Consider the following 22,149-nt stretch of genomic DNA (forward strand, 5'->3'; position numbering starts at 1 on the left):
AAGAAACCAGTGCTCTGCTCTGTGTATTGTGGAAGAAATTGTGTCCCCTTTTTTTTAACTCAGTCTTTGTCGAAGAAGGCGACTCTTCTTGTCGGCACCGAAAAGGACAACTTGGGTATGTTTTTTTTGCTATTGTTTTCTATCATGTTCTATGCTTTTTTAACTATCATTATATTACATCGACTTCATTTGGATTTTAATTCAAGATTTTTTAGTGTTTTTCATTCCCTTTGTTGTGGACATATGGTTAGATATTACCAAGATTGATGAATGGCATATGTTTTGAAGTAGGATTTAAGGCTTATAGACATGGTTTGATCTATCTGGGATAGATGAATGGCATATGTTTAGTAGGGTTTAATGTTGTGCATGGGGGATGTTTCCCTTTCCTTATATGATCGGTCATTGTTAATGGTGGTTCCCTACTTTGTTTGCTAGACATGCATTCATCTTCATAGGCAGAAAGTAAATGTATTGCACATGTAAAGTTTGACAAGTGAGTCACCCAATGTAGCTGCACACTAGATTTTAGTTGTTCACTTTGTTGACTTATTCTTAGCTGCTCAATCCCTGACAAGTGAAACACCCAAGCCCTAATACTTCATAATCCTAACAAGAAACTCCAGACTGATTCCTAATCAATCATCTACTACCGTCTGATCAATTGGAAATCACAAAACAAATAGGATTTGGACTTTGAAAGTTTGGTTCAAGTCCATATGGTTCTGGCAAATGATTCGGTACCATATGTCAAACATAAGGTTTAAACCTATGGTTCAAAACCATAGTTTGATCGTGGTTCTGACCTATGGTTAAAACCAATGGTTCAGACCTATCGTGTAGACCATGGTTCAACATTATGGTTCAGAAACATTGGGCAGAACTATGGTTGAGACAATGGTTCTGACCTGTGGTCCAAACCATGGTTTAGCCTTATGGTTCAAAAATGTAGGGCAGAATTGTGGTCGAGACCTATGGTTCAAAACTATGGTCTGACCATGCAGGTTATATTGGATTTTTTTGTGTATTATATCATTTATTGTATTTATTTGCAGATGTATACAGCTTTCATCCACCATGGTGGTACATTCATTGATTTACCACCACAAATCTACTGTGAGGGTGATGTTATTGTATGCAACAATGTTGATGGTGATTTACTTTCATACATTGAGATAGTTGGCATGTTGAAGGAATTGAGATACTCCGGTCATTGTCAAGTATGTTAGAGGAAGCCAGGATACGACATTGATGTGCACATGGACTCATGGCTCATATATGCCTTTATGTTATACATGAGGTGCACGACATTCAAGAGGGTAATGAGGCAAGCTCTTCAAGGCCTTGGACAGATGAGTATGATGAGATTAACATCCCATTGGATGGAGGAGATATTAGTGGTGATGAAGAATACAACAATGATCATGATGACCAATCCACACCAGTAGAGGATGATGTTAGTAGTCTTAGTGAAGCACAAAATGATCATATTAACAAACCGCATCCTCGTTTTCTTGTAGAAATGAATGTTCTTGGGTCGGAGTAGTTAAATGATTATCATCAACCAGAAGAGTTCCTTTGTCCACATGCCTCGGGTGAGGAGAGAAATGGATTCACCCAACTTGGTGGGGATGAGATTTGCCAATCCAAGTACATTTAAGGAAGCACCGGTTAACTTTGCCATCATACATGGCATATAGTTTGATTATGTGAAGAATAATAAAGAGAAGGTCATGATAGTTTGCAAGCAAAAGTGTGAGTGTGCAAGACTGGGAGTCTTTACAAATCAAAACTCTTAGTGACAAGTGTGAGTGTGCATGAACACTAAGGAAGGACAAAATGTCATCTACATGGCTAGTTAATAAATATCAGAACAAGTTTATTGAAAATCCTAGCTGGAAAGCCCTTGCTTTGCGCAATGAGACTCTAAGGGATTTTAGAGTTGATATTAGTAAGTAGTTGACTTACAGAGCCAAGAGAAAGGCAATTTTCCATATTAAGGGGATACATAGTGAACAGTACAAGAGGGTGGTCGATTACTATCATGTCTTGCTGAATTCAAATCTGGGTAGCATTGTGAAAATTGGTTTCAAGGAGGAGTCCTTGGACAATTTGAAAGGATGTTTATTTGTTTCAATGCAATGAAAGTTGGCATTTTGGAGGGTTGTCACCCATTCATAGGGCTTGATGGCTGCCATATGAAACTACCTAACTTCAGCCATATCCTCTCGGTCGTTGCTTTAGATGGGAATAACTACGTATTCCCAATTACATTTGTTGTAGTTGAATCTGAGGGCAGGGAGTTGTGAACTTGATTTTTTACTTTGTTGTTTGATGCATTTGGAGGATCAGAGGAGCATGGTTGGACCTTTGTTTTTGATAGGCGGAAGGTATTATACTAGTACATTTATGTATTTTACTTTTTATATGTGCATATATACATATATATTAAAATGTATTTTACATTTTACTTGTGTGTTATGTTGTAGGGACTTGTGGAAACTTTTGAGAGATTGTTGTCGAGTATTGAGCACCGCTTTTGTGTAAGGCATATGTATGCCAATTTTAAACTTTTTTTCAAGGGGAAGGATCTAAGGGACTATTTGTGGGGGGTTGCTAGTCCATATACATCTGTTGAGTTTAATTGGTACATGGATAAAATGAAAGAATTGAACAAAGATGCTCATGACTAGTTGGGAAGGGTGTCCCTGACATTATGGTCCAGGTCAGCCTTTGGACCAAGAGCCCGCAGTGATGGCATCTGTAATAACTTTTCAGAGTCATTCAACAAATGGATATTAGATGTTTGTTACACGCCTATTATTAGATTGGTAGAGATTATCAAGAGGCGGTTGATGACTTTAGTCCAGACAAGACATCAACAACTTATAAATGACAATGTACCTGTTTGCCCCAATGTCAGAAAGAAGATACAATGGCTTAAAGAACATGCCCATAACTGTTTTCTTGTATATGCTAGGATGTCCACATTTGAGGTGACCTATTTCGATAGGATAGCAGTTGTAAATCTTGGGAGGAGAACTTGTTCGTGCTGGCGGTGGGCACTCATAGGGATACCATGTGCCCATGCAATTTCTTGCATAAAAATGCAAGAGTGTGTACTCAATTACATTAATCCCATTTACACCACTGAAAGATGTATCTAGGCTTTTAGCAACATAATTATCTAGATCCCAAATGAGTCTTAGTGGCCCATTGTACATCAACCAGTACCTATCACCCCACCCTCCATCAGGCCACAACCAGGAAGGCCAAGGAAACTAAGTAGGAAGGGGCCCGATGAATTGATAAGTGGACACAATGTGACACAAAGGGGTAAATTTATGACATGTTCTAAATGTGGACAGACTGAACATATCATCAGAGGTTGTAGGTGCCAACATTAGGGAAATTCTGAGAATAGGGTTGATGATGTTATGGGAGGCGGTATTACAATGGATAGGGTTCAAGCATCAAATATAGGTCTATCACAAACATCATCATCACTGAGGGCACAAAGACAACCTCGGGGAAAGACCATCGGTACAAGGGGTAGATCATCGACATCTAGAGGTGGGTCATCAAACCAGAGGGGTAGACCATCATCTCATAGTGGTAGATCAAGTGTTTAAATTCCTCACCAGATTTGTTCTCTACAACTACCATGACCTCAAGTGTCAACTATAGTTGTTGATTTTTATTCCCAAATTGTATTGTATTTAGTTTACTCTCATTACAAATTGTATACCAATTCTAAACCATGGGTTTGGAGACAAACATTAACTTACCTTGGTGTATCAACATTGTTGTAGGAAATATTTAACATGGATGGTGATCCTCCTACACAATAATATTCATGGTTCTAGATGGTGAGATGAGATTTTAACTTGGCTCTTAAATAATTAAGGGTGGCAAATGCGTGGGTTGGGTAAGGGCTGAACACCAACCCACCCATATTGACACAGCAACCCACCATGACCCATTATCAATCCTTATTAAAGGGTCATAACACACCCTAACCCAAACCCACCATGACCCACACATATTGACCCACTTGGCCCATCCGTACTGACCCTTAATCACTCTCACCCATACTAACCCACTTACTATCACTGATAAATACAAAATTGGGTCGGGATGGCTCGTATATCCAAAATAATAAATTTTGAGAGAATAATCTTTCTCAAAACTACCACATGACAAAAATGAATCAGGTCAACCTATATACCCGAAAATGCAAAAATTGAAGATAAATGCAGAAAATAGTAGAAAAAGCAAAAAATTATAGAAAATACAAAAAAAAACCAAAAAATTATGAAAAATGTAGAAATACTAAAAAATTATAGAAAATTCAGGACTTTTGCAAAAAAAATGCAAAAAAACCAAAAAATTATAGAAAATGCATGAAAAACACCAAAGGTGCAAAAAATATGCAAAAAAGCAGCGAAGAAATTGTTGGAAATGCAAAATTTTAGAAAATACCAAAAAATTACAAAAAATAAAAGAAAATTGCAGAAAAAGCAAAAAATGCATAACTTTTATAAAACTGCTTTCGTAAATGTGCTTTCACAAAAGTACTTTTATGAAAATACTTCTATAAAAGTTCTTTCATAAAAGCAATTTTATAAAAGTGCTTTTATGCGTTCCTAAAAGTAGTTTTGTAAAAGTGCTATTGTAAAAGTACTTTTATAAAAGTGCTTTTATGCTTTCATAAAAGTACTTTCATAAAGTGCTTCCGTGTAAAAGTATTTTTATAAAAGTAATTTCGTGTAAAAGTGCTTTGTGTACAAAATTGCATGTGAATAAGAAAGTTAATAAAATCCATTTTATTTCACTCTTAATCCCTGAGTTCATATAACTACAATTGTGTTTTTTTTTTTTTTGAGATTTAGTAAGAATTGATAAAGTTGACTTTGACCCAACCCATCTTGACGTGCACGACCTATTCCATCTTGACCTTAATAGATACCCTTGACCCAACCCATCCTGACCCTTTTCAACTAACCATAATGGGTTATTCGACCCATATTGACCCACCAATAGATTGGGTGTGTATGGGTGGGTTCCAAGGTTGGTGGGTTGGGTGAGTCAAATGGGTTAGGGATAAGATTGCTAGCCCTACTTAAATTTATCTCTTGGCATCCATCGGGCTGATCCATAGTTCCTAAAATGCTCAAATCTTTGATAGAGGTAAAGTGAGGAAGTGGGTGAATGAGAGATAGAGTTGAGAGAAATAGGGGAGAGGGGAATAGAGAGAAGAGTGAGAGTGAGAGAGTAGTGTTGTGATGCTAAGGCTTCATTTGATTGTTGTTTGCTGTGAATTTCATTTTAACTGGTGCAAATGGATTGGGTATAAATCCTTGTTTACTTTTTCTTCACATTTGACTTTGTTTTGTTTGTTTGTAAAGAGTGAATGATGTGGTTTTCCAATCTATATGAAAGAGAGATGTGGGGTAGTGCAAATGGGTGAGGAACTTGATCAATATCTTTTCAAGTTCTAATCAATTTATTAGAATTAATAAACTAATCAGATACAAATGTGGTAGAGAGAGAGGGAGGAGAAAGTGGGGAAGGGAGAGAGGGGGAGGAGTTTTGATTAGATTTCTAATAAATTGATCAGAAACTAGATCAGATATAGTGGTGGAGAGAGAGAGGAGAGAGAAATGGGAGAGGGAGAATGAGTGGGAGAGAGGATAGAGAAAGTGGGAAAGAGAGTGGGGAGGGGAGAACTAATCAGGTTTCTGATCAGTTTTTTGATAAACAAATCAGAAACATAGGTGGTAGAGGGAGAGGGAGAGAAAGGAGAAAGAGTGGGGAAAGGGAGAGAGGAGGAGGGGTTTTTGATCAGATTTTTCTTATACTGATCAGAAAGTTGATCAGATGTAGAGGTGGGAAGAAGGGGAAATAGAGAGAGGTGGAGGAGAGAGAAATGGGAGAGATAGAGAATGAGTGATAGAGAGGAGATTGAAAGTGGGAGAGAGGGGGATAGGAGAACAGATTAGGTTCTTGATCAGTTTTCTGGTAAACTGATCAGAAACCAAATTAGATGCAAAGGTGAGAAAGATAGAGTGGAGAGAAATGGGGGAGAGAGAAAGAAAGAGAAAATGGGAGAGAAAGGGAGAGGGGAGAACAAATGTGGTTTCTTATAAAAAATCTGATTAGATATGGAGGTGGGGCGGGAGAGAGAAAGAGAGAGGAGGGAGAAATGGAAGAGAGGGATATAGGAGAGATAGATGAAGGGGGAAGGGAGAAAGGGGCCTCCCTCTCTCTCTCCTCTCTATCTCTCCCATTTCTCTTTCTCCCTCTCCCCACTTTTGTATATGAGCAGGTTTTCATCAGTTGACCAGAAATCATATCAGAAACCTAATCTGATTTCCCCTCCTCCCTCTCTCCCTTCCCCTCCCTCTCTCTCTCTCTCTCTCTCTCTCTCTCTCTCTCTCTCTCTCTCTCTCCCCCTCTCCCCGCTTTTTGTATTTGATCAAGTTTTTGATAAATTATGATAATTTGATCAAAAATCTGATCAAGTCATATCCCCCCCTCTCCCTCCCTCTCCCCACTTTAGTATCTGATCCGGTTTCTAATCAACTTCTTATCAGTTGATCAGAAATTTGATCTGATCAGATTTCCCCTCCCCCTCCCTCTCCTCTCTTTTTCTCTTTCCCCCATTTCTATCTCCTCCCCCTCTCTCTCTCTCCCTTTGTCTCCCCACTTTTGTATCTGATCATTTGATAAAAAATCTGATCAAATTCCCCTCCCTTCCTCCCTCCCTCCCTCTCTCTCCACTTTTGTATTTGATCAGGTTTTTGATCAACATTTGATCAGATCAGATTTCCCCTCCCCCATCTCTCCCTTACCCTCCCTCTCCCTACTTTTGTATCTGATGAGTTGATGCGAAATCTAATTAGATCAGATTTCCCCTCCCCCCTCTCTCCCTTCTAGACTTGTTCTTGGGTCAGGTAGCCCAATGGGCAGGCCCGGCCTAGCCCGTTATTAAGTCGAGCTTGGTCATAATTTTAGGCCTACAGGCTCGAGCTCGGGCCGAAAACACTAGGCCCGACTTTTTTCGGGTCAGGCTCGGGCTTTCTCAAAAATGCCTGGCCCGAGCCCAAGCCCGACTTGATACTGTATCTAAATAATAAAAATTATTTTGTTTAATAACAATATATATAATATTTTTCTTTGTTCTTCTTCTCTTTTTTCTAGGTAATAGTGAAATGTTTATTATTTTTAAGTTTTGAAGATTTTTAATATAAATAAAACACTTTTTTATTGAATAAAAAAAGAAAAAAATTGTATTTTCAAATTTCTAGCCGGGCTTTGGGCTTTATATGAGGGTCAGGCATGGGCTCAAGACTTAGGACCGATGGTCAAGTCGAGCTCAAGGTCGGGCCTGAGTGTATTCCGTTGATACATATACCAAGCCCAACTCGGCCCATGAACAGAAATGCTCCCTTCCCTTCTCTTTCTCTCTCCCTCTCCCCACTTATGTTTTTGGTCAGGTTTCCGATAAGTTGATCAGAAGTCTAATCAGATCAGATTTCCCCTCCCTTTCTCTCTCTCTCTCATTTTTCTCTCATCTCTCTCCTCCTCTCTCCGTCTCCCACTTTTGTACCTGATTAGGACCAGAAATTTAATCAGATTACATTTCCCCTCCCTCTCTCTCTCTCTCATTTTTCTCTCATCTCTCTCCGTCTCCCACTTTTGTACCTGATTAGGATCAGAAATTTGATCAGATTACATTTCCCCTCCCTCTCTCTCTCACACACACACACACTCTCTCTCTCCACTTTTGTATCAGATTTCCCCTCCCCTCTCTCCCTTCCCCTCCCTCTCTCCCCCCTCTCTCTCTCTCCCCCTCTCTTCCTCTCCCCACTTTTGTATATGATCAAATCACTTTACAATCTTTTTCATATTAATGATGGGTTATCTATAAAAGGTTACTTGTCGCTAGGTCCCTACTATTGATAGGTAATCCCTCATCGCTTTATTAGGGACCAACAATTGGATATCACATGCAAGGTTGGTCATCCCATTCTAATGGAGATCATGTAAAAAATGGAATACGGTCATAAGCCTTCTTGATTACCTTGGTCCAAGAGCAAAACCTTGGAATGAGGTGCAGGAGTGCTAACCTCCTATTCATGTCCCCTGTGTTTTTTGGCAAATAACGCTTTGACAATGAATGAGAACCAAAGGAACTAGTGTCATCCCCAGGAGTCCCAACCTAAACCATTAGGTCCTTAGTATATTTATGCAGTAATATGTTCATTATTGTTGGATACTAACCATTGATGCCTCAGTTCTATCACAATTGGAACTTCACTAATTATTAGTTGATTAATACAATGGCAAATGGAACAACAATTATAATAAAGCTCATACACTCGATTAACCCTTTCCATCCACAAAGGGATCAAGTTATGGACTACAAGTTCATCAGGATACAATTCATTAATGACCAAAAAATACACATGTCCAGAGGTAAAACAAGCAAACACATAACTCTAATTCTCGTACATATACATTTCAAAAGAACATACAACAATTAACACAATGATTAAGACCCTCATGGTCTTTAACCCTTTAGTTACTGTTTCTTGGGAGGACTCCAAAGCCTTAATACGACAGTCTAAACAAGCTACTAGTTCATGAAGCTCTCCAATCCGGCTTTCCAGATGATTCGTTGTTGAATTGCCTTCATTAGAAATGTTTGTGGGAACTACCCATTGAAAGAAATTGTATGGCGGAGGTACGTTCCCCTAAATACAATCAAATGCAAAGAAGTCATCATCTCATCACAATAAATAAATTTAATACAAACAAATGCCCTTAATTGCTTACAAGATTAATTGGGCAACTATAAAATATCCTATTCAGAATTTAACTTGTTTCCAAAACCCGAATGACAACCCTCCTTCCACATTTACAATCCTTTGGCTTGTATTTAAGATACCTAACATGTCGACTATCATTTGTGGATTGAAAAGATGACATCCATGCAAACTAAAACATAAAAACCACCAAAGTATTATATGAAACATGCAACTACAATCCATAAATTCGAAATAATACTAACTAGACAAAATATTCTTTACTTTTTTCTTGAGAAAACAAACTTTCGCCAACTAATCTACCATATTAATTAGTTCTGGTATGATAAAGATTTTGGTATGGGATTTTTTCTTGTTCATTCATCTCCCAAATTCCTTTGTATGGGAATTTTTCTTGCTGTGCAATGTACCGATGGTCATCACTTAATCATTAGAAAATTGAACCATTTAATATTCATTCATCTCTCAAACACCACAGGACCATTTCATGTTCATTTATCTCTCAAACACGAAAATTGAAAAATTGAACATTTTGATTAGTAGTTACAAAACCGAACCAATTTTTCCTAAATTTTCCCCAAATTATAAAATATGTGTTAGCACTCAATTTTTGCTCGGTCCGCCGCCCGAACCCCAATTCATCCCATATTCCCTTCCGACCTCTCCAAAACACCCAAAAACCCCAACTTTCACCCCGAGATCCCTTAGAGCCACCGTTAAACATGCCCGACACCGATGTGATGACCCGGATCACCCCTCATCTACACCTCGACCTCTATATCCAATGCCACCATCAGACTCAAGACTCAAGATTTTTCGTTATTGCACATGAGTAAGGGGTCGAAGGGGTTTTTGAAGAGAATATGGATCGAAGGGGGAGGAGTAAGGGATCGAGCGAGAGCCGAGAACTTTGAGAGAGAGAAAGAGAGAGCGCTAAGAGTTGAGAGAGAGAGCGAGTGCGAGAACCAAGTGCTTCGAGAGAGAGCTAAGAGTTTTGAGAGAAAATTAGTGTACTTGGACGAGAGGGTTTGAGAGAAAGTTTGGCTGAGAGAGAAAAAATGGAGAAAGGTGGGAGAAATATCTGAGAGAGGATAGAGAGAGGGAAACGAAGAAGGATTTTGCAAAGAACATAATAGGTACAAAAGGGTTTGAACAAGAAGGGAGCACATCTCGAAGGTTCAGACCCCATATCTCCTTCTCTTTCTCGCCCAGCTTCAGGAGAGCGTCTTAGTAACACTTAGTGGCCTACTAACCCTTGTTCCCTATCGTCTTCATCTCATCTCACATTTATAGTTCAAACTCCACTATATTCTGGTTCGTAATTCAACTGAAATATCTACATATGAAAGCTTTTTTAACAAAAATTAGAACCTATAGCTCTACTGCAGGATCATCAAACTGACTCACAGACCACAAGTGGTAAAATCTGTTACCTCATCTTCTTTCCCCTGCTCGAAGTTGGTTTAACAGTTCGCTGATGTAGTTTAGTCTTCCACTGTTTATCATTGTATCTGTATTTATTTATTTATTTTATTGTTGACTTGCTTGCTTTTGTGGTTTTTTGTTTATTTAGTTCTGCAATCGGGGTGTTCTCCCGTAACCGAGAGGCTAACATGTTTCTTCACTCTTTAAACCAGTTTACTGAGTTCGAAGGTGGGGGCTCTAATAGGAAAGGGATGAGGGATTCCCCGTCCTTTTGCTCAGGCCCCTACATCCAAAAGGGGGTTGGTTTGCAAAAGAAGAAAGAAACACTATGCTTCTTCGAGCTGCTAGAGAACCCGATTCTTAGATCCATTGTAAGTCGAGAAGGGAAATCCAATATTCACACTGACCTGAGAGAGGAGTGCCTAACCCCTTCTCTCTCTCTTTCTCAACTTATCGAGGATGGCCTTATCTTGGCTAACCGGTATGGAGTCGTTGTCAATTCTAAATGATTTCGTAAAATTTAAATCCTGGAGATCCGTCACTCTTCATTATTAATTCCTGACGGGTGGAGACTCCATAGCATCAGTGCCACACTCCCATTTTGTGAGCGTCGGAAAAACCGGCTCACTTGCCACTTGGGGTAGAAATGAGTCACCACCCATCATATTTGGAAAGGGAGGTGATGGGACCTCTGAGATTGTCATCAAAATCATTTTATCCAAATAGTGACTCTAGAGCCCAAGGCACCAACTAACTAGTCCGGGTAAAACTTTGATGGGAGAGGAAAGGGGTTAGGTGCCCCTTTCCCAGGTCCAACTGGTGGGGCCCACATGGTATTCCAACAAGCATAATTACAAAAGGCAAATATTTAATCTAAAAAAACTAACTAATATCATGCAAGAATAAATCAACATAAAAGAATATCCTCCTTAATTTTTACTCATTGCTATTATTATTTTTATTATTTTTTATATATATTTTTATTTTCTTTTTTATATTATATTAATTTATTCTCAGAGACCTGTCATCTTAATAACCACACCTTACACCCGCAATGATCCTAAATACAGGTTCAACATTTCTGTCCAATTTCTAGAGATCAAATTAGGTTATCATTCATTTCAATTCACACAACTAAAATGTAATTTGCTAAAAAGGCATCCAAACTGGGCAAATCAGAAGCAAAGAAAAAAAATATAAGATTCATGCTAAACTAGGGTATCATAAATATAACATAAATAAAAATGAGATTCAAAACTTCTTAATATTCTTGTTTAAACATGACTGAACCATCATAGATGAGATCAACTAAACAGTAACATGAACAGTAGCATTAGAAATAGAATCAGAATAAAATAGTGTTGGGATCAAATTCGTGTCAAGGGTCCATAATAGAGACAGTAAAATGAAAAGAGAGAAGAAAAATTGCTAGGTTGGATTTAGGCCTTAATATGAATGGTGAAACAGGGGATTTTTTCATTTTGGTCGGTTCGTCTTCAATAATGACGGTGATGGTAACTGAAGTAGAATCTGAGAGAACGAAGATGGATCTTTCTACTGTAGAGTTTGCCTTGTCCTTCACAGTGTAGAAGCGGGTAATGGCAAGGATTCACTGCCGCCACTCTGCTTTGGATTCGAATGAAGGAGAAGGTGATTAGTGCAAAAAGCAAATAAAATATTAGTTTCAATGGGGAGGGAGATAATGGGTAAGAGAGAGGTACAAAGAGAGGATTAGAGAGATATGGTAGCTAGAGGTTCACTTCCTCTGCTCTACTCGTCGTCTTAAGTTTGGCGGTGGCAGAGCAACGGAAATGGAGAAGAAGAAGAAGATGATGATGATGATGTTGATGATGAGAGAAAGAGGAAAAGAGATAGAGATAGAAGGAAGAGGAGGTCGAAGCCGTGTCCAGATCCACCACTGCAACCAGACAGAACAAAGAAAGAAAAAAAAAGGGGGACAATGATGTGGAAGAAGAAGAAGAAAAAGAAGAAGAAGAAGGAAAAGAAAAAGACAGAGAAGAGGAGAGTGGGAGACCTTGTCGTCGTTGCTTCTGGTTTGAACTGGGGAAGAAGATGAAAAGTGCCTTTCTTCCAATTCTCTTCAAAAACCTATAGCTGTTAGCACCCGATTTTTACTTGGTCTGTTAACTGAACCCCAATTCATCCCAAATTCCCTTTTGATGCTCACAAATTGGTGACTCCACTAGGGAGTTCTTGGACCATAGGTGGGGCCCGTTTGGTGTAATTGTCATTTTTTTGTTTATATTGCATGCTTTTATGTTGTTTTACTTATATTAGAATAATAATTGCTCTCTTGATGTTTATTTGATAGTTCTTTATTGCATTATATCTGTTATTTCTTTATCTGCTCATGTACACTCTGCACACATCATCTTACATTTAGATTCAGCATCCTGTCGTCCTATTAGGAGAGAGTCCGGAACACTTGGGCCATCGTGACTAAGAACGTAGTGAAGCCCATGGAAAGCTCTCAACCAATCATCAACCTAAGAAGCCCATATGGGTGAAGGTTAGTAGACTGGTGACCTCAGCCATGGATCTAGGTGTCAAACCCTCCCCTCATGCATCACATTCCACATAGTACACATGTGTCAGCCTAGTCATTTAGGATGTCAGCCACCTCAGCTTTGTTTGCCTACGTGCCCCTTGTAGGGCCCACATCAAATAATAACATAAAACAAATATATAAAAAAAAAGAAAGAAGATAAGAAAATAAATTAAAAAATAAATAATTAAATCAAGAGTCCAAAAAATAAAAAATAAAAGAAATATATAAGATAAAAAAGTTTTAAACAGAAAAAGAAGAAAAGGTAAAAAATTGAAATGCAAAAGGGGTAGTAAGGTTTAGTTAAGCACAAATATGCATAAATGAAAGTTAAAAAATATAAAAAATTAAATTCCAAAAAAAATTAAAGTAGAGAAAGATAAAAAAAGAAAAAAGGAAAAGAGGAAAAGAGGAAAAGAAAAGATTCCCCAAATATATATATATATATATATATATATATATATATATATATATATATAATTAAATAAAAACTATATATATAATGATAAATCCAACAAATCAAAAGAGAGAAAAAATGAAGGGGAAGTTCTTAAAGGGAAAAAAATCAAAAAGAAAAAAAGTTCAAAATAAAAAAAAAAAGAAAGAATAAAAATAAAAAATTATAAAAAAGTCCAAAAATTCAAAAAAGGAGGGGATCCTAAATACAAAAAACAAATAAAAAGAGGGAAATTCAAAATAAAAAAGATAAAAGTCAAGATGCAAAAAAAAATCCAAAATAAAAAAGAAAATAAAAAATTTAAAATCAAAATACAAAAAAGGGGAAATCCAAAGTCCAAAAAAATAATAGTAATAAATAAAAATGGAAAACCAAAAATGAAGAAAGGGAAAAAAAACAAAATACAAAAAAGGGAAAAACCTAAAAATAAGAAATGGGAAAATCTCAAATAAAAATGGAGTGGAAAAAAATCCCAAAAGATAAAAATGGAAAATTCAAAAACCCCAAAAAAAGGGGGTGGAAATGGGAAAATCCAAAGTAAGAAATCAAAGAACCAAAAAAATAAGAAGGGAAAAAATCCAAAATATAAAAAAGTGAGAAAGTCCAAAGTCCAAAAAATAAAAAATAAAAATTCATGTAAAGGGAAAAAAATCAAAATACAAAAATAAAGGAAAAGCAAATATCCAAATGGGTGGGGGCAATCCAATGTGCAAAGAAAAGGGAAAATCCAAAATTCAAAAGAAAGGGAAGTCCAAAACCCAAAAAAAAAACAGAAAAATACAAAATACAAAAAAGGAAAATCCAAAATGCAAAGCGAAAAATCCAATACCAAAAACAAATAAAAAATGCAAAATTCAAATAAAAAAGAAATTGTAACATAAAAAAGGGAAACAAGTCAAGGTATAAGAAAACTAGGAATTTTAAAAAAATAATAAAAAATCCAAAATTCAAAAAAAAAGAGTGGAAGAAAATTCCAAAATATCAAAAAAGGGAAAAAGGTTAAAATACATAAAAGGGAAAAATCTAAAATTCAAAAAGGGGGAAAATACAAAAAGGGAAAGGGTCAAAAGGAAAGATCCAAAATACAAAAAAAAAGGAGAAAAAATTCAAAGTATCAAAAATGGAAAAAGTCAAAAAAAAGGGAAACCCAAAATAAAAAAAAAAAGAAAAATCTAAAATACTAAAAAAAGTGGGAACAAAGGGAAACAAAAAAATAATAACAAAATAAAAATAAATAAAATAAAAAAGCAAAAAACTATAATAACATAATAGTGGATAGAAAACTTGAGAAGCACCATAAAATAGAGGAAAGTACACAAGGAAGGAGGAAACAAGAAGAATAAATAAATAAAATGATAAGAAACAAAAGGGAAGCATCATCTTAAAAAATCACAAATCAAAAAAAAAAGAAAGAAAAAAAAATCAATTAATAATAAAGAATGAAGTCTCTTTTGCATGCTTTGGTTGTGATTGTGAGATTAAGTTTTTTTGATGAGGCGGGGCCGTAGTGGTTCGTGCCATGCTGAGAACCGTGCTGGCCCGTGGGCTGAGCTTTGCGCGAGGTTAGGCCGTGCATTGGGCCAAAGTTATTTTTTTAAAAAAATTGACAAAAAACTTAAAATTTTAATTTTATATGAATTTTGTGTATAAAATTGCTTATATATGCAATAAGTAATTAAATCAGTATAATAAAATAAAAAATATATATTTTATTAATATATTGTATACTATATATTATATAATTATAATTTATATAAATTTATATAACTATATAAAATATATATAAATATATGTAAAATATATATAAAATATATATGTGGGACGTGTCGCGGGCTATGCTGGGCCATGCCGACTCGTGGACCTAAAACCCCAGGCCCAGCATGGCCCGCAAGGTCGTGCCGGGCCGCGTCAAGCCTGTCCAAATTCGTGTTGGCCCGTGCTGGGTCGTGGGCGGCATGACCCGATTTACACCTCTAAGCGGGGGTGTAAGTTGTTTTCTTGTTTCCCCTCTTAAATTCCATAGAGTGAGAAGTCTTTTTTTTAACTTGTGATAACCCAAACAATTTATTTAATCTGAATTGAGTTTTTTTTCTCAAATTTGGTATGTTTTGAAAATGATTCTTTCTTTTATAGTAGAGGTCCATCTTGTTTGCATTGCATTATCCTAGTCGACTATAGAAGCATTAGTGGCCTTTCCAGCCATGGAGCAATCCCGAGTCGCTTTCCTAGATTGTTTCTCCTTACCGCTTCTAATGCAATTAGAGTCTAATAAATCAACCCGCCAACTAAGTTCCCTAGCTCTCACCCCTCTATCACTACCCTTGAGTTTAGTGAGTAGATAGCCAACTCAAAGTAGCCTACCCTCCTCATTGGTGGCCAGCCCACTCCTGACCTCATGCATATTTCTTTATTTTCCTTGGTATTCACCCCATCTGATTCCGAACTAGGGCTAGGTTGGTTTTTTATCTCTGTTTTCTCGATGTTTTATTGTTGTTGCATGGTTTTCACATACATTTAGCATTCTGCATATCTCACCTTAGCGGCCTTAGGTGAACTCCCCCACTACATATCCCTTAGCAGTTTTCTCATTCCCTTTAGTTGTCCAATTTTCAATAAAAACCAAAAAGAGAAAAAAAACAAATAAAAAGAAGAAAATTGTCAACACCAGATTTGGAGAATATTAAGACATCGGATTTGGAGAATATCATGTTATTGAGATTAGAGAATCCCAAAGAATCATACATTGAGACAGGTGATCAACACCAGCATTCAATAAGCACAACATTGCCACTGAACGTAGTTCCCATCTGTGAAGATATAGCCAAGTTAAAGCAAGATCTTCAAAGGTTAAAGCATATTCAGTTCCCTCCCGCACTGGGTTTCAACGAGTTGTGCATATATCCAGGGTTGGAATTGCCAAAAGGTGTTAAAATCCTAGAATAAGTATGACGAAAGAGGTTGTCATAGGGCACATCTGAGCATATACTATGGATAAATATTTTCAGCTCGGGGCAGATGAGAGAGTCCTCATCCAGCTTTCCCAACGGAGTTTGGAGGGTGAAGCACTAGCGTGGTTCACATCACATGAAGTAGATAAGAAGAAGAATTGGAATCAGGTGGCTACGACATTTCTCCAGCGGTTTAATTATGGTGTAGATCTGGCTCCAACAAGAGAGACATTAGAAGGCATGCGAAAAACACTCGAAAAAAGTTTTATAGAATATGGACACCAATGAACATCCATTGCTTCTCAGTTGAAGACTTCCATCCATTTGGAAGAAATGATCGAATTGTTTCTAAGGACCTTAGAGCCACCCTTCTTTACATTCATGTAATATCAAGATTTCAAGGATTTTAATGGCATAATCAGCGTTGGAAAGATAATTGAGCGTAACTATCGATCAGGAAGTCGTGGTCCGACTGCAAGTCCTCCACCATCTCTGGAAGTAAATGAAGTACAAACTGCTTATCAACAAGTTAGACCTTCAAGTTTAAGCATGTTGCTTCTCCCTCCCAATCAGATAGACAAGTTAAGAGAAAGCTTACTCTAATCCCTATGCCATATTCTCAGTTACTTCCTCGATTGGTGCAAGGGGAATATTTGGTTCCACTTTAGCCAAAACCAGTTCCAAATCCGTTTCCTTGAGGGTTTAGATCTAATGCATTCTACAATTATCGTCAAATGCCTGGACATCCTACTGATCAGTGTGTCCCTCTCTGGTTTGCAACACAAAATCTAATTGATAGTGGAATTTTTCAGCCTTATCAGCATCCTACTAAAGGTGTAAATAACTTGAACTACCCTCGGTCTAATCCGTTACGAGGGATACGTAGGCCGCCTAAGCAGTGGTGCTTGGGTTCGACCTTGATAATAAAATAAAAATGAAAGTTTCATAATCATTTGAAATTTCATAATATAATTTGTAGGTCCAAAATTCTTCATACCCACTAAACAACCCTAGGTTGCCTCCCTGATAGGTCCTACCCTACCTCGACCATGTCATTCATAGCATGTTTTCTTGGATTTCACTCTACCAATGGCACACACGCATGATAAGTTCAGTTTTGCTTAATGAAAGCTTCTTTATGAAATCAGCTATTATTGTCTCTTGTTTTCATCATGCATGATAAGTTCAACTTCTTTATGAAAGCTTTATGATAGGTTCTACCCTACTCAGTTTTGCTTAATAAAAGCTTCTTTATGAAATCAGCTATTATTGTCTCTTGTTTTTATCATGCATAATAAGTTCAGCTTCTTTGGTTTGGTGTCTTGTTTAGAAAATGTCTACTCTTGTTGAAGAATGGTTTGTAACCTGCCAAGAGTTCGATGAGCAAAAGCAGTTGGTGTTTATTTTGGGTTCCAAAATGAATTGGCTGATATCCCACACAAGTGCAAATCCATTTCACATACCCCAATCTGGCGTACCGTTGTCCCCACCTGCCCCAACAGCATCTACACTCACCCCGTAATTTTTAGACCACCGCCTCAACCAGTATCCACATCCAACCAACCATCGATTCATGGACATTCACTTGGTGCATCTATAATGGCCAAGAAGCTGCTAGTCATATCAATCCCACCTCTAGCAATTTTGCCCCATGCATCATCTTCCAATATGGCATCACACACATTATCCCCTATTCAATCCCAAAGAACTCGCAATGGCCAACCATCTCAGAATGAGAAAAGGGTTCTCACCCATTTACCATGCTCTCATGCCTAGTTGTTACATTTTCTTGTTTCAAAAGGATATCTTCAGCCATTAAAATGGAGACCACCTCCATATAACCCAAGCCAAAGAAATATGATGAAAATGCTCATTGTGGCCATCACCAAGGACTGGGGCATGCATCCGATCATTGTTTGCCACTAAAGTTTGCAATTCAAGATCTCATCGATCGAGGTGTATTCTATCCCACTAGGGAAATGCCAGATATAGCACCACCCATGCCTAAGAAGTTGATTCATTAGAAGATATCTCTAGTTTTGTTTTGCTACATTAGGGATTTTTTTTATTATTCCTTTCTTTTCTGATAGTTTGAAAATGAACTTGATCATTGTGCAATTCATATTGCATATTAATGAAAGATTTTACTTAGTTGTTTCATTTCATTGTTCAGCCTTCTGCTTTGAATAAAACAATGAGTTCTAATAAGAGGACTTTCCAACATGGGAAAGAGATGAAGTGGATGCTTCCCTCAGGAAGATTGCACGATCATGATTTTCTTGTATTGCGAGATCAAGATAGGTCTCAAAGACATAATTTTGTGAATAATGTTTATTATCGAAGGAAAGGAGGGTAACCCTTTCGATCCAAAGTAGCAGTATCCATTCCTAGGCATGTCCATAGATAAGTCCATCATTGATAGCTCAAGCTGGGGCAATCATAAGGTTGAAGTCTTTGCGATGGGGTATGCACTCCATTTAATCTGTTTTTGAGCCAGCATAAAATGAAGGCATCATATTAAGCTAATGCTTTGCTGATTAATGAAGTAAAGGACTAAAGGCCATTATTGGCACTTTTGTTTACCTTAAACCCCTTACTATATTCAATGCTGCTAGTTAGCCCATTGAGCTAATTTCATTAGACATTCTTCTTTGACAAATTAATCAAGATCCTAGGATGCTTCTTTCCCAAGGGCTATAAAAATTTGAAAAAAAAAATAGAAAAAAAAAGAGAGAGAGAAGAAAGATGAAAAAGAATCATTTTCCTTCAAGTAATCTCATAATATTTTGATCTTAAAGATGTCAAATGACATAAATACCCCTAACTCAGTGGAGCTCAATTGGGTTTGACATGTAGTTCTTCCCTATGAGTTGTGCATTTGATAGAGAAATGATAGGAGGCCCCCTTTTTGTCGATTGCTTTTTCCATTTTTTGTTAAACCCTCTTTATTTCGCTAGTCATCTGTTTGAGCCTTTGTAGGAACCATTCCTTCAAATAAACCCTCATAAGAGGCGGATGTCATATGCTCAATTTTGCATGCGAATCTCAATAAGTTTCTTGGGAATGACAAAGAGAAGAAGGAATGCATAGAAAATTTAGGGTAAGTGTGCATAATAGAAAAAAAGAGGAAAAAAAAGTGAAGCATAAAAAAAAACTAGGGCAACCAATTGCTACAAAGAGTGAAGAGAAGTGCAAGAGTGTTTTAAAAAAAGTGAAGAGAAGTGTTGTAATAAAGTCATCTTTGATCACCCGGGTGCATGCCCAATAGTATTTAAAAACCTGAAGAGCACTTTGTTTCATTTATGATTATAAGAGTGTTTTATTAGAGAAAAATAAGAGTACAAGGGCACAATTTTGAATAAAATCCTATAAGTTGATTCAAGCATCCGATACCCATCATAGTTAAAGTTTCTTGAGCCTTTTATCACTTGTTTCAGAATCCTTGTCCTAGGCAACGTTTTGTCCTAGTCGGAAGTTCTCCTCGATCTTTGAGAAATTGGTAACTAACACTGGACAGACCTAAGTGGGCTGGCACAAAGAGAAAGAGAGAGAGAGAGAGAGAGAGAGAGAGAGAGAAAAAAGAAGAGAAAGAGTCGAGGCTGGTGATTCTCTAAAAACTAGGGGCAAAATGGTCCAAAGAAAATCTCTTCATTGAAAGTTGAATACCAAAGAAGGTTTAGTGATCAATGATTTGAAGTGCAGCAAGAGTACCAATCAACCCAGTTGAGCAAATTTAGATTCATCCATCTTTTAAAACTTGCGATCAACACCTATTCTAAAGAGTCACAATCCACTTTGTGCAAAATTGAGTTGTTATTTTTTTCATGAGTTATCCTTCTCAACTGATCCAAACTGGGGCAACCCCCTTCTGATGGGTGTTTCTCGATGCGAATCTTTGATCAACAATCATTGCGTATCCGATGTTTATGTTTTTAAGATTTGAAATATGATGATCATTCCATTACAAGGTGGAAGTGACTACTTTTGTCTCTTATCCAAGGTTAGAAAATCCCCCATTTCAGCTATCTTTGAGTATCCATTGCTTTGAATCATCTAAATATGGCATTTTGCATATCATTTATACTATATTTGGTTTTTTAATCACACCTCATGTTGCTTACAAGAAAAATAATGCATTGTTTTTCTTGACTGGTCGACCAGTTAAATTTTCAATTGAAAGCATTCATTATGCGAGGAATCTTGTTCTCAATTAATCATCTAGCTTCTAGATCATCATATCATTTTCTGCCCTATGGCATTGAAATCAATGTTTGATCATGACTCATATTCGCTTCAAAGTCCCTTGTGACAATAAAGCCCTTTATGACACTAAAGTCCCTCGTGGCAGAATATCAATGTTTTGTTGATTTGCATCATGTCATAACGCATCATAGATATAGAAATCATCACTGTTTCAATTAAAGATCATTACCTTATCATATTTGAGTAAAGAATCATTCATCTGAGTCAAATTTGTTTCAAAGTCTCTTGCGGCATCAAAGTCCTTTGTGACAGTAAAACTCTTCACGACACTAAAGTCCCCAATGGCAAAATATCAATGTTTTGTTGATTTGCATCGTGTCATAATGTATCCTGAAATTCATCATTGTTTTATTTAAAGATCATTATCTCGTCAAGTTTCAATAAAAAAGCAATAATCTATGCCAAATTTATTTCAAAGCCTCTTGCAGCCTCAAAGTCTCTTGTGGCATTAAAGTCCGTTACGGCATCAAAAGCCCTTCTTGGCATTAAAGTCCCTTGCGGCAAAGTATTAATGTTTCGCGACTTAACACACATAGAAGTTATTTGTTTAAATCATGAAAATGTCATTTGAATTATATTAGTATCAAAGTCCCTTGTGGCATTAACGTCTATTACAACATCAAAGCCCTTCATGGCACTAACATCCCTCGCATCAAAGTATCAATGTTTCGCGGCTTAACGCACATTTGACATAGAAATCATATATTTAAATTATGAACAGTTCATCTGAATTATATTAGTATCAAAGTTCACAGTGGCATTAAAGTCTGTTACAGTGTCAAAGCCCTTCATGGCATTAAAGCCCTTCACAGAATCAAAGTCCCTCGCGGCATTAAAGTCCCTTGAGGCATCAAAGACATTTAAGGAATTAAAGCCCCTCATGGATAAAAAAGAATCAACATCAGTTCTTCGCCTTTCAGCATAGAAACCGTCTGCTTCAATTGTCATCATATTTGCTTCAAATTCCGTTCCGGCACTAAAGCCCCTCGTGGCACTAAAGTCCCTCGCGGCATTAAAATCTTTCGTGGCACTAAAGTTCCTAGCAGCAAGAAAGTCCATTGTGGTGAAGAAATTAACATTGTCTCACGTCATCGCATAGAATAAATCTTGTTGTTTTCTCGATTTTTAGCAATTTTCTATTTGAGTCATGGAATAATACACATTTTTGTCAATCAAAATGCATCACTGCATTTCAAAAAATAAAACTACATATCAAAAAATCAAAAAAAAAGAGAGAAGAAAGAAAAACTTTGGCCACGAGAATCTTGATGACAGGTCCACCTTCATTTCCATGCGTATGGCAGCATGCCCTTCAATCTTATAACCTTTGATGACTTCGTTATTGTGTTGAAATTCCCTATCATCCGCCAAAGAGCACAAAAGAAAATAATAGTTCGGGATATCATATTAATCGTGCATTAATCATATAGGACACCGCCACACACTTGAAAGCATAACACTTTGCACTTTTACTAGATTTTTTGAGTGTTTTGTCGAATCTTCAAGCGTAAAATGCTGTTACATGGAAGGGTGTCTTTCGCCCAACCAAAGAGCAGTTACACTATATCAACTACAAAACCTCTATCAAGTTTCTAAATTGCTTTATCAAGGATTTTTAAAATGCTATCTAAAGAATATATGTGTTTGTGTTGTGATTGC

The sequence above is a fragment of the Nelumbo nucifera genome, chromosome 8 (genome assembly GCF_055504915.1).
Source record: "Nelumbo nucifera cultivar China Antique chromosome 8, China Antique-T2T, whole genome shotgun sequence".
Taxonomy (NCBI): Eukaryota; Viridiplantae; Streptophyta; class Magnoliopsida; order Proteales; family Nelumbonaceae; genus Nelumbo; species Nelumbo nucifera.